Here is a 12,914-nt window from a genome sequence, read left to right as displayed (position 1 = left end):
GCTGGTGCGTATCAGGGAAAGGGCTTTTCCCCAAGAATCTGGTCCTTGGACCTTGAGTTTAAAAACCATCTGACGAGACAGCCACTTTGAAGAATTCAGTCCGTGAAGATCATTAAAGTTGAAAACAAAACAGACGTATGGACCAGGTGGTCATTATAGCAATGTGGGTACTAATGAAAAATTCTAAACAGCCTAAGTGTGCAACAGCAGGGGAATGCTTAACTCGGTCATGGCAGATCCACGTGGTATGATACTAGGGAGCCGGGAAACACGCTGTGGAAGAATATTGAATAACGTGGAAAAATCCTCCCTCTACAATGTTAACCTAAAAGTGGCAGCACAGGAAGTGGTTCATAGGGTATGATCCCAATCGTGTGTGTGTGTGTGTGAGTGTGTGAACACCAAACTGTTCACAGGACATCTCTGAGTGGTTATTTCCTCCTTTGCATCTGTTCTTCACCCTCCAACTTTTCCCACAAAACTATTTCTTCAATGGGCCTTTTTTTAAAGGGCCCATTCGTTCAGGTAGAGATGAAGGCTTTTTTAAAAAGTTGACAGAAATGGATTGGGATTGACATACACACACTACAATATATAAAATAGATAACTCATAGGAACTTACTGTATTGCACAGGGAACAGTGCTCAATACTCTGTAATGACCAAAATGGGGAAAGAATCTAAAAAAGAGTGGATATATGTATAACTGATTCACTTTGCTGTACATCAGAAACTAACACAACATTGTAAATCAACTATGCTCCAATAAAAATTAGTAAAATAAACAACAACAAAAAGTTGACAGAAATGTCTCTTTGCTACATCAGAATCACTGGCATGAGGGTGGGGCAGGGCGCTACAAGGGAGGTCTGGTTACCCTCCCCCACACCCAGAGAGCCATCATACTCTACATGGTCCCCAAGTGGTCCCCAATGCATGATCAGGACCGACAAGTAGAAGGGATAGTGGGTTTGTTCAAATTCTACACAATATTTTTTAAGAGTCAGATATGTCCAGACATGAAAGGTAGTGAGCTCTCCAAGCCTTGAGGTGTGCGAGCAAAGGCTGGATGTCGTCCATGGGATCGGACCGAGTAGGTAGGCTGACTCAACGAACTATAATGCTGCCCACAAGACTACGATCTTGTGCATCTAGTCACAAGCCCCCAACTTTGCCCTCATACTAAGCCAAAAGCACCCAGGTCGAGGCTGGGCTCAGACAGTCTTATAGAGGACCAGGCCCATAGAGGTCTAAGGTCCTCCTGACCCCCAGATCTCCAAACAGCTCTGGAAAGCTCCTTCACTCCGGATCGGGGACCTCGGTCTTTGGGGAGGAGGACTCTGTCATTTCCTCAAAGGGGTGGAAGGCACAGCCTTGATTCATCACTATCACCCTCATCATCCTCTGGCTTGTATGGAAGCAGTATTACGTGCTGGGCCCACCACTAAGCATTTTACCCAGAGCCGTTATCTCATTTAACCCTCATCGAAATTGGTGAGAGAGGGGATCAGAGGGGCATTTGAGAGCCCCTGAATGACACAGCCTCCTGCCGCAGTTACTCCTCTGCTGTGAGTTCAGAGAGGTCAGAGGGTCAGGGAGGTGACTTGCCTACGTGACCGTCAGTGACCCAGGGCCTAGCTAGCCACCCACTCATTTGCAGTGGGATCTCAGACAAATCAATCATCCCCTACCCCCACTGAGTTTCTATTTCCTTTATAAATGAGGACGTCTCATCATGTCCCGTTGCAACAACATTCTAATATTCCATATCCTAAGACAGTGGGTGGGAGAGTAATTTTCCAACTTCAGTAGTAGAATTACTCATTGCTATCATTATTGTTAGCAACGTCAAATTAACATTGAGTGTTTGCCTACCAGGCATCATTGGAACCGCCCTGTAGTTACGAGGAGGAACACATATTCCTCTCTCCGCTTGTTTCCCTGAGGAGGGACCTCTACGGGGAGAACACTTCAGGCCTCGCTCCACCCACTTCTTCAGTTCAGGCCAGGACCCCAGCAGTGGGTTATCTGATTGGTTCATCTGGGAGACGTACTGGGCACGCTCAGCGGCTGCCCGCAGGGAGTGTTCATTCTGAGCTGCTCCTCCGCATAATACCAGCCCCTGCAGGGAGGCTGGCTCCTGGTCAGAGTTGCCTGTGACCGGACCGTAACTATGCCAGTTCCAGGGCAGACGGTTAGCCAGCCCTCTGGGGACCGGATCTAAAGCCACGTTCTCGGGGCTTCCTTTGAAGCTCCATCTTTGTCAACTGTTCTTTTCACTTGGTTCCAAATTCAGAAGAAGAGGGCTTCCCTCGCAACTTAAACAAGTGTGAAGCTCCTTTAACCTTCACAGCACCCCTCTGAATTATGTATTATTATTATCCCTATTTTACACGTGAAGAAAGTAAGCCCGTCGGCGTCAAGGATTGTTGAAAAGCTTTCTAAACATCAGGCAGCACTTGGGGTGTGTCCACCACGATGGAAGCTGGATTATGCTCCCATTCAGAATCTGACTCTTGTCTCCCTCCAAAGACACTCCCTCAGTCTTGTGAGGCTTGACAAATTGACACATTCACTTCAAACCAACACCCCACCCCCTTTTGAAATAAATATGATTTATTAACAACAATAACTTCAATATGATCCCAAGTTCATATAATGCATTTTTGTTTAAATATATATAGTATGTTTTTTGATAGCTTTATTGTAAAAGTGTGTTCTTTCTTTCTTTCTTGAGCATAAAAATAATATGGGCTTACTGCAGAAGATTCAGAAAATGGGGAAAAGTAAAAAAAAAAAAAGTCTGTAATTTGATCTAGATAATCCCATTATGTGTTTATTTAAATGTTTCACCTACTTTTTAGCCTTGTTGAGTGCCATTGCGGGGGGCTGCCCTGTCGTTCTGTGTCTGCAGTACCTCTGTGACAGTGTGGGAACCTGCCCACCTACTGTGGCTGTCTCAGGGCAGGAGAACAGGCTGGGCACCCAGAAGTCCTTTCCCTGAATAAAACCCTGCAACTCCGCACTGTGATATCACATGTGCCTGTCTTACAAAAGCCAAGTGCAGCAAATGCAGGATAATAGAGTTTTGCAGCCCAAAAAGGGCTGCAACTTGCCCAAGGTCACATGGCAAGTAAAGGATGAGCTGGGCTCAGAACCCAGGTCTCCAAATTCCCAGACTCAAGCCATTCACCAAAGACTGCCCCCAAAGACTTAAATCCTGCTTCCTATTAATAATAGCAACACTATCCAAAACATCTGGTACATATAAAGCACTCACTATGTGCCAGGCACGTCTCACAAATGCTTCACATACATTAATTTGTATCATTTTCAAACAACTCTATGAAGTAAGTATTATAACCAAGTTTAGATGCTGAAACTGATGTACAGAGGGGTTAAGACACTTGCCTAAGGTCTCACCCAGCAGGTAAAGAGCAGAGGCAGAAATGATCATCCTTGGGCAGTTTGATTCCAGAATCCACGACATTGCCTATGGTTCGTCCTCCACTCTCCTGGGCCAGGGCCAGCTGGACCCCAGGCAGGCTTCTGGAGCATTTCTGCCTGAGGAGTAAGCAAACTGGCCTAGGGGGTCACCCCCCTGGAGCAGCTCACTCTGCAACTTCACAGCGGAGCCAGGAGCCGAACCCAGGCTTCCTAAGGCCCAGCTTCCGGCACTTCGTCCACTTTTCTGCATGGGTCCTATGAGCCTAGGTCCAGAATCTTCAGGAACTCCCACCCCAGATCACCTCTTGACACAGCAGGGAAAGTCAGGGGTGGGGCCCAAAGAAAGGCAGAAGCTCCTACTTCCAGGAAAGAAGCCAGAGGGGAGAGTGGCGGGGCCTCCCAGAGCTGCCCACCTGGTGGTCTCCAGGGATAATGTCAGGGGTGGGCCTCCTGGAGGGCATCTTCCCACCCCCCAGCCCTGCGCCCACGCCTCACGGGGCAGGAGCACCTTCCACAAATAACTGCTGACTTAACGTACCTTTTCTGGCTGAGTCAGGGTTCATAAGGGCCAGAGTGGCTCCCACAAGGCTGGGGCTGGAGGAAGTTGGGCTCTTCCCCTCTCAGGAGGGGAAAGGCTGGGCCTCAGGAGGGAAGCCGGAGCCCGGGCTGAAGAAATCCCAGGCCAGCCACACCATTCCCACCTCCGCGGACCCCGGCTGCAGGCACGGGATGGGCAGGCCTGAAGGGCAAGGCAGGGGCATCCAGACCCTGCTTCCCGGCTCCGCCTTTGCCAAAAGGAGCCACCGAGGATCTGGCTCTGAACTGGGTCCTACTGGGCCACCCTGAGGAGAATCACTTATTCATTCAACCATCATTTCCTGAGTGCCCGCTGTGGGCCAGGCCTCGTACCAGGAGTCAGGACACAGAGATGGATGGGGCAGTCCCTGGCTGGGACGGTTCACAGAGATAACTCCATATGCCACCAAACAGCAGCAAAGAGGCAAGTACTCAGTGTAGGCAAGCGCAGAGGAAAGAGGGGAAGGGAAAGGAGGGGTTTTGGAGAAAGTCTGCCATTGATGTTCAGACCTACTTCCCTTCAGGAAGCTCAGTCACGGCGGGGAGACCCAGCCACCCCCAGGAAGAGCACCACACAGGTGGAAATGACTGGTGTCTTGGAGCACGTACACACACGTTGGAGAGGCACAGAGGGCCCATACGGAAGGCTGGTGCTCTGGGGGATGTCTCTGGGGGCCTGAGAAGCAGCCTAGTATAAGCCTTGAAGACTGGCCAGATGCAGAAAATAAGGACACCAGCAGCTCTCATTCATGGAGGACACACCATATGTAGGTAGAAAATTGCTAAGCACTTCACATGCACTGTTTTGTTTTATCCTCACGTCACCCTATGAAGTAGTTACCATTATTATCCCCAATTTACAGATTCAGAAACTGAGGCCCAGAAAGGGTCAAATAGCTAGGAATGGCCAGGGCCAAGATTTTGCTCCAAGTCCAACTCTTCACCACCATGCTGTACCATCTCCCTAATCTGTGGACAGGCAGAAGGTAGACAAGGGTGCTTCAGGTGAGGGGTAGGCAAGGTTAGGAGGTGGAATTGTCCAGTTCCACTCTGTACTGAGACCCTGTGTTGTATGTGTGTGTGTGTGTGTGTGTGTGTGTGTGGTGTGTGTGCACTCACATGTGCCCAACAGAGTCCACGTTACAGAACCCCCTGAGAGCCAAGTAAAGAATAGGCCATTAGCAGAGGAGGGAAGGAAAGCCCAGAGAGGAGAAGGAACTCATGAAAGGTCACACAGCCTGTAAACAGAAGAGCTGGAACTAACTCTAAGAACCAGAAGACAGGCCTCTTCCCTCCCCTCAGCTGCTTCTCCATGTCAGCACAGAGTGAATCAGCTGCTGACAGGAAAACCACGGTGTAGGGGGAACCCCAGGGGTGAGTCAGGAACCAGACAGCCCCCAGACACCAGCGGGGCCGTCACAGAGGCCCTGGGCCTGTGGCTGGCCTCCTCACAGGCAGCATCAGGGGGTGAAGGGAAGAGGGAAGCAAGCGTAGCATGAAGCTCGGCCAGTGTTTACCTCTAGGCTTCCCTCCTGGCTCCTCAGATCCAGGCTTAGAGGAGGGGAAGCCGGTGGGCAGGGCAGTTCCTGCTGAGATTAAACCAGACCCCCAACCCCAGCCCCGGCCTGTCACACACAGGGGCCCAGGCTCTTCCCTCCCGCCCGCCTCTCACAGAGCCAACTCCTGACTGTTTGATTCTTCCATGAAATCATAACCGCCCCCTGAGCTTCCCGTGGGGTGGAGGAAGTGGGTTTAAAGATTTGGAGCAGGGGGTCAAGGCTGAGCCAAAACCAGGGGGTGCCAGCTGGCCCCAGATGCTCTAAATCGAAAGGAATGCTCGGGGCTTGGGGCTGCTCTGCCCTGGGCCAGGAGGGGCTGTCTGGTCCTCAGGGTGAACAGGGGCTGCGTCCCCAGGGTTGGAGGGTAAGAAAAGGGGGTGAGGAGCTTCCAGGAAGTGGTTCAAAAGTCTGAGGCCACAAGAGAGAGGGGACTGCCCCACATTGCAGAAACTTCAGAGGAGCCCTGGAGGAACCAAAAATCCACCCCCTGCCGCATGTGGGAAATTTGTGCCCCCTCTGGCTAACCTCTCACCCTGGCCTTCCCTGGGCTGGGACTAGGAGGGGAGAGCTGCAGGCACTTCTTTCCAGCCGCCCTGCTCTCCCGCCCCCCCAGCCCCTGCTGACTGGCTCAAGTTCCCTCCACTCGGCCCAGAGGCCTCCCCTTCATGGGCAAACACAGAGCCTTCTTGGGCGTCTCCCTCTCTATCACTCTGTAGCACTTGTCACCCTCCCCAGTGCCTTAACCCACCCAATCCAGTCACCTTCCTGAGCACCTGCTATGCACCAGGGTCTAGGCTCCATGGGGGATCGAAAGAAACAAAGGGCACCCACTGGGGCACTTGCTCCCTCCCCGACAACAGTGCCTTTCCTATGCCCCAGCTGCAGACATCCCCAAAGCCCCCCAGGCCCCTCCTTCCCCATCATCACAGCCATCGGTTCGTTATCCCTTGACCACTGGGTCTTGCACCCCAGCGCATCTGGCAAGACTGTCTTTCCAAAAGTGCCACCCTGACTATGTCACTCCCCTGCTCAAAAACCTTCAGCAGCCCTCACTTTCTACAAATCAAATCCAAACATCTCACCTTGGCATTCAAGGTCCTCCACAAGTTGATCCAACCTACCATTCCCCCTTCCCATCCCTGCACAGTCCCAGCCCTTCAGTCAGATTGACTGATCAATCTAGCAGTTTCCTAAAAATCCCCTGAACCCTCTGGTTCCCTTTCCCATCGGATCTGAACCCTGATCTTGGTGGTTGTAAAAGTACCGAAGCTGTGCTCACAGTGTCTGCTATATAGTATGTGGGCTACTTTCAAAAAAGGTTGAAAAAAAAAAAAAAAACCCCTGAACACACTGACCTCCTTGCCTTCCCCTAGGCATCCTCCTCTTCCCAAAACACTATATTTGCTGTGGCTACTGAAACCTTTGCAATCCTTAAGGCCCACCCAAAACTCCACTTCCTCCATGAAGCTTTCCTGAAGAACCCTCTGACCCTTCACCTATCTCCTATCAGAGTCCCGTTGTCTAAGTTCCTCACCAGACGGTAAGCAACTAAGGATGGGGTCAGTGTGTCATCGTCCGTCATTCATCACGTGGGGTAGAGGAGTGGTAGGAGGACTTTCCAGTAGATGTTTACTAAGCACTGTTTGAAATGAGCATCTCCTCCTTGCCCCCCGCACAGACAACACCTACTGACCCCTCTCCCTCCCCACCAGACCAAACTCTAACCTTAAGCCATTCAAATGCTTGGAGAGGGGAGTCTGGGGCCCCAAGTTGATCCAAGCCCAACCAGGGATCCCAGGCAGAAAGCCCTGTTCAAGTCTCACCACCTCCCTTTCTCCCGTGTCTCACCTCCCCTGAGCACCATCCTCCCATACATACACACGCTGTTTCCTCCACATAGCACAGCCCTCAGTCAAACTCTGTCCCATAGTGCTTTCCAGCTGGTTCCACAGTGTAGGGCTCATCTCCCCAGGAGAGGCAGGGAGCCAGCCACCTTCAGTGCCCAACCCTGATCAAACAGATAAAAGGTGCCCACACTGCCCCTCACCTCCACCCCGAGCCAAGCATGCAGTGCAAGAGCCGGATTCTGGCCACCAGAGCAGTACAAACCCATGAGATCTCATCTGGCCTTGAGCTCTGGGTATGAGTTATCCTCTCCAGCAGAGGCATGGTGGGGATGGGGACCTCACTGTCAGCAACTCAAAAGGAGGGTAGAACCCAGAGGCTAGCTCACCTCTGTATCACGTAGCTCCAGCTAATATATAGTAGGTGCTAAGTAAACATTGGGGGTTTATTTAACTGGACACCTAACAACTGCAAGCAATATTACTGAAAACTCAGCTACTCTTTGGTCCAGATGACACATTCCCCAACCCCAAAATGGACAAAGTGATGCTGGTGGCAGGTGGCAAGTTTTGGCTCTCACAAGGTCAAGAGGAGCTGCAGCCAGCCCTCCAAAAACAGTCTCATTCCTAGGCAGGAAGCCAGTCTATCACCTGCCCATCCACATCAGAGCAGCTGTCATACAATGAGGCCTCACTGGGTGCCTGGTGCCTTGCTAAGCACTATATACACATTATTCTATTAAGTCCTCACTACTACCATTGAGTACCATCACTACCCCCATTTAACAGATGAGGAAACTGAAGCTTGAAGGGGCAGTGGAATCCAAAATTGGTCCCAAGTCCTTGACCACTGAACTACGCTGCCCAACTGCTATGGCCCTGGCAAGAGCAGCTACCACCACCAGGGTCAGAAACCTCCAGCCCAAGGAAGGAACCCTGGGCATGCAGCAAGAGCCCCGGCTCTGGGCTTGACTCTGGCCCAATGTTTGCGGGGTTTTCCCTTGTCTTCCCCACTCACCCGGATAAGAACTTGTCCCCTAGTTTCCGCCAGGGGCCTCCCAAGCCAGCTCACTTGGAAAAGCCCTGGGAGGGGGATAAATGCCCTGCTGAGTTTCCCACCCCAAGTCTTACTGGGCTCTCAGAGTTGGGGGGAAGGGGAGGCTGAAACCTCCCTGACTTGGGCATCCATCCCACGCCCCCGGCTCTGCCCCCGGTTCCCAGGCCTGTGGGTTCAAGTCCCACGCGAGGAACTAGTGTGACCTTTAAAGCAATTCGCTTCACCCTCGCAGAGAGTTCGCTTTGCTCAGTGTCACTCTGCAGGGAGACAAACTGTAGTCTGGGCGACGCAATCCGAACACCTGTTGAGTCCGCTCTCACCTGCCAGCCTCACCTTCCGCGGTTTCAGTGAGAAAGGGCAATAAGAACACGGAGTCCACCTAGTTCAACCTCTTCCTTTTACTGGAACCCGAGAGGTCCAGGGCAGGGTGGGGGGACGCGCCCGGGGTCACACAGCCAGAGCACGGCGGAGCCGGAGAACTGGGGGTCAGGACTTGGGAACTTAAGCTCCTTCTCACCCACCAGCTGCCTTCGTGGCCCGACCTGTCACTTGTTGCGAGAAAGCTGCCCAAGCGGGCTCTGGAAGTGGGGACGAAAACTAACTTTGCTCGTGGTTGCCGGCAAGCCTCCCCCCACCCCCTTCTCACCTGCTGGCTCTGCTTTTTGCTCGGCGCTGCAAGCCTGGCGTCTCCCGCTCGCGCCCGCGTCCGACTGCGCAGCCCTGGACTCAGTAGCTCGACCGTCCCCCTCCCGGCAGTCGTCGGGGAACGCAATGGCCTCGGCCAGGCCCCGCCCCCTGAGCCCCCGCCCCCCAGACACGCCCCCTCGGCCTCCTGACTTAGGCCCGCCAGCCCCACCCCCAGGCCCTGCAGGAATGTTGACTGGCTTCCAGCCGGATCGGGCTCTGTCCGCTACGGCCTCCCTCCTCTAACCGTCCAGCCCCGCCTCCCCTCCTCTAACCGGCCAGCCCCGCCCCGGGTCCTGCGGGGGATGGACCTACGCCCCTCGCCCCGCCCCGCTACGGCCCAACTTAACGCTGTGGATGGGGCCCTCCCTGGGCCCGCCTCCTCGGCCGGGTCCTCTGCGCCCCTCCAGGCCCCGGGCCCTGCCCGGATAAAGCCTTGTCTGCGTGGGCATGAGCCTCATCCCTGCCGGGTGGGAAACCTCACTCTCAGCGCTTCCTAACGGTCCCGCCCCTCCTCGGCCTTCCTCAGCCTTCCCACGCTCCTCCCGCGCCGCTGGCCACCTCCCTAGGCCCTCCCACCACCCCCGCCTCCGACTCCCTCTCCTCCGGGCTTATCCCCGCCCCCGGCCCTCCTAGCATGAGGCCTCTCCCCAGGAACGCCCCTTCCTCGCTTCACCGCCTCCCTAATCTTGCCCTGCCCTACCCTGGCAACCCTACCCGAGGCAGGCAGGCCTCCGGATACCCACGGTGGCATTCCGGGGCGGGTGTATCCGGGTGCAACCGGGGAACGGCGTGGGAGCGGTTTGCGTTCCAAGTCCGGGCCTCTACCAGGAGGCGGCTTGGGCCCAGGCACTTTTTGAAAATACTAACAGCTACCACTGATTGAACTTTCGCCAGGGACCAGGCTGTGTGCCAAGCTCTGGCTTGGAAAAGTACTTTAAAAGTACTGGCCGTTGAATTTGCACAACTCTATCCAGATGTTGCGCCCATTTTACCAATGAGCAACCTGAGGCTTAGAGAAGGGAAGTCACGGCCTCTGAGTCTCACAAGGGTGGTGAGCAGGACCCAGTCCCAGGCCGTGAATCACAAGGCTTGATGCTGCACCAGCTTGCCTGGACTGGCCCCTGGAGGAGTAGCCCGGACCAGCCGTCTGCTGAGGCAGTGCTAGCAGGCTGCCAGAGGTAAGGGAGGAGGCGTGGGTTGATGAGCTGGGGGGCAGGAGGGGCTGCTGGTCCATCCCTGAGAAGCTGGCTTTCTCCCTTGAGAAGAAGTGGCTCAGAATTAAGATGGGCCGCAAAAGATCTCCGGATGGCTGTGGTACCCCCACCTGCATCCCAGCCCTCCACACTCCCAGATCCCAGGGACCAGCCTCAGGTCCCTGCGTTATGACCAGAGCCATTGAGCTGTGCAGCTGACAAAGCTCTTTCATTCCCATTATCTCACTGGCATTTCACAAGGACATCATTGTGGGGAAGGTATGATTATGCCGGTTTTGCGTGGGTGGAGTAGGGTGGGGAGCTGGATCCCCGCCCAGCAAGGTGGTTCCCAAAGCACGGTCCTTGGACCAGCAGCATCTGGAAACTTGTTAGGAATGTGTGTTTGGGGGCCCCATCCCAGATGTACTGAGTAAGAAACTCTGGGGGATGAGCCTAGCAGTTTGCTTTAACAAGGCTTCATGGTGATTCTGAATCACACTTCAGTTTGAGAACCACTGTTTAGCATAAAGGTGAAGAAGTCAGGGTGCTCTGAGAATCACACAGACCAGGTAGCCTCCTGGGAAGCCTTGTGACCCAAGGCAAGGCAAGGAAGGTACTTAACCTCTCCAGACTGAGCCCTTCAAAGGGATATCATGATAATAAAAATAACACCAATCTTGAGGGTGGCTGTTGAGGATTAAATGTGGTAGCACTCGTGAAGTGTTTGTCCGCTCTTGGACACCGTGCATGCTCAATAAATAAATGTTTTCTTTCCAGTAAAAAGTCCCTTTCATAGAATCTCCACATCAAGCCGGAGGAGCTTGGGGATGGGGCTGGGGAGTTTTTTAAGCCCAGAAGTGTTCCATAGTGTTGTCCTTCCCACAGAAGGACACCATCTTTCCTGCAAGGGGCCAAGAGCCTAAAAAGCTCTGGACGGCGTTGATGCTACTGTTCCAGGGACCATACTTCGGGAACCACAGTGCTATTCTGTCTTGGCCTGGACTGCAGCTCCCCACCCTAGCCAATCCATGCAAAATGGGCATAAAATACCTTCCTCTCCTACCTTGCTCCGGATCCGCTCCCCTCAAGCTGGGGGTGTTGGTGATGGTGATTGGCAGGTGGCAAAACAGCTGGATTCCATCAGCAACCCCCCTTCCCCCAGGCAGGCATTAGATCACATGAGTCCCATCTGCCACCCCTTCCTGTCTCTGTCACTCCAGATTAGAGATGGAGGCAGCTGGGGCAACATGCAGGGCAGTCTGCAGGCAGCTTCTGGAATCTCTGCCAGACTCTCCCACCATCCTCTGCAGCCCATAGAAGAGGGTGTCCTATAGGAGTTACAGCCTGGGGCACTGGTCCTGTTCCGCAGAGCTACTCTGACATGTTGATAGCGAAAACTGAGGCCCACGTATATATCTAAACATTTAACAGACTGTAAAATAAAATATGTCTATTCTCCTGCCTTGAGAAATATTCTTTATAATGACCGAGAAGGCCATGTTGAAATTTAGAATTCTTGTACTCTTTGTAATTCTATGCAGGGACATGGTGGGTGTAGGGATGAGTCAGCCGTGACCCCAGTCTTCAGCACACCCACCCTAATTCTCTTCCTAGCACCATCTGTGTCCTGTGTCACAAGTAGCCTAGGACTCAGGCCTGTGAACACCCCAGCCCACATGCCCAAACTCTGTCCACACACCTTGCCTATAGCTACCACTCAAGTCACACCTCTAGGGGTGCACACGGGGGCATGTTGTACCCTCAGACAGATGGACCTGGAGAAGTCGCTTGTGTAAGCGCTAAAACTGGGCTTGGGCCATTTAGGCAGAGATTTCTAGGTTTTTAGATACCTGAAGCATGATGCAGGAGGAAGGTGGGGTGCAGGCTTTGGGTAGACACAGGTGGCTTTCCTGCCAGGTCCGTGGGTGGCACTGCCATTCAGCTTTGTCTTCCCAGCACCCAGCATAATGCTGGGCACACAATGGGAGCTTAAGGGACAGTCAATGAATAGATGTGTGTCTCAGTTATTTACTGAAATGTCAAATTGGGTTGGTTTTTCAGCGTTTCCTCTCTTCCAGCGGGAGTCAGGCTTCACCGTGACTTACCTCGGTCATTTTTCCAGGCAGAGAGCACAGCCACCTCTAGTGAGAGATTACTTCCATCTTTTGGGAAATTCTCCAGTCCATTCCAGAGGTGAAACCAGGAGTTTTGGAGGCAGGAAAAGGGGCAAGAAGAACCACTCTAAGGAGATCCCTGGTGGCCTAGTGGTTAGGATTACAGGCTTTCACTGTTGTGGCCTGGATTCAGTCGCTGGTCGGGGAACTGAGATCCCTCAAGCCACATGGCATGGCCAAAAAATATCAAATGGCCAACTTGGAGGTAGGGGAGATGGTGGTTATAAGACCTCAAAAAGGTATGGCCATGGGGTTCCCAGCCTCCCAAAGATTCTCCACCCCAAAGGTGGCAAAGCAGGAGATCTGAAGGTCCTTGTGGGCAAGAACATGGGTGTCAGGGTCTCATCGGTGCCTGGGCCTAGGAAAAGCCCCAAGACT

The 12,914-nt window shown here is 53.2% G+C and overlaps 1 protein-coding gene across 3 annotated transcripts in view; it reads right to left on the bottom strand.

Annotated features, from left to right (window-relative positions):
• The window catches only part of CD82 (CD82 molecule), a 51,398-nt gene extending 42,149 nt beyond the window's left edge, over positions 1 to 9,249 (bottom strand). For 2 of the 3 annotated variants that reach the window (XM_036861201.1, XM_036861200.1), the window contains exon 1: positions 9,129 to 9,245. The gene's annotated coding sequence lies outside the window, so the exon portion shown is untranslated. Of the gene's footprint in view, positions 1 to 9,128 lie in introns of all 3 variants that reach the window. The other variant, XM_036861199.1, reaches the window with a different exon arrangement.
• Positions 9,250 to 12,914: the final 3,665 nt, after the last annotated feature.

The sequence above is a fragment of the Balaenoptera musculus genome, chromosome 8 (genome assembly GCF_009873245.2).
Source record: "Balaenoptera musculus isolate JJ_BM4_2016_0621 chromosome 8, mBalMus1.pri.v3, whole genome shotgun sequence".
Lineage (NCBI taxonomy): Eukaryota > Metazoa > Chordata > Mammalia > Artiodactyla > Balaenopteridae > Balaenoptera > Balaenoptera musculus.
This window is presented reverse-complemented; position numbering and strand designations above follow the sequence as displayed.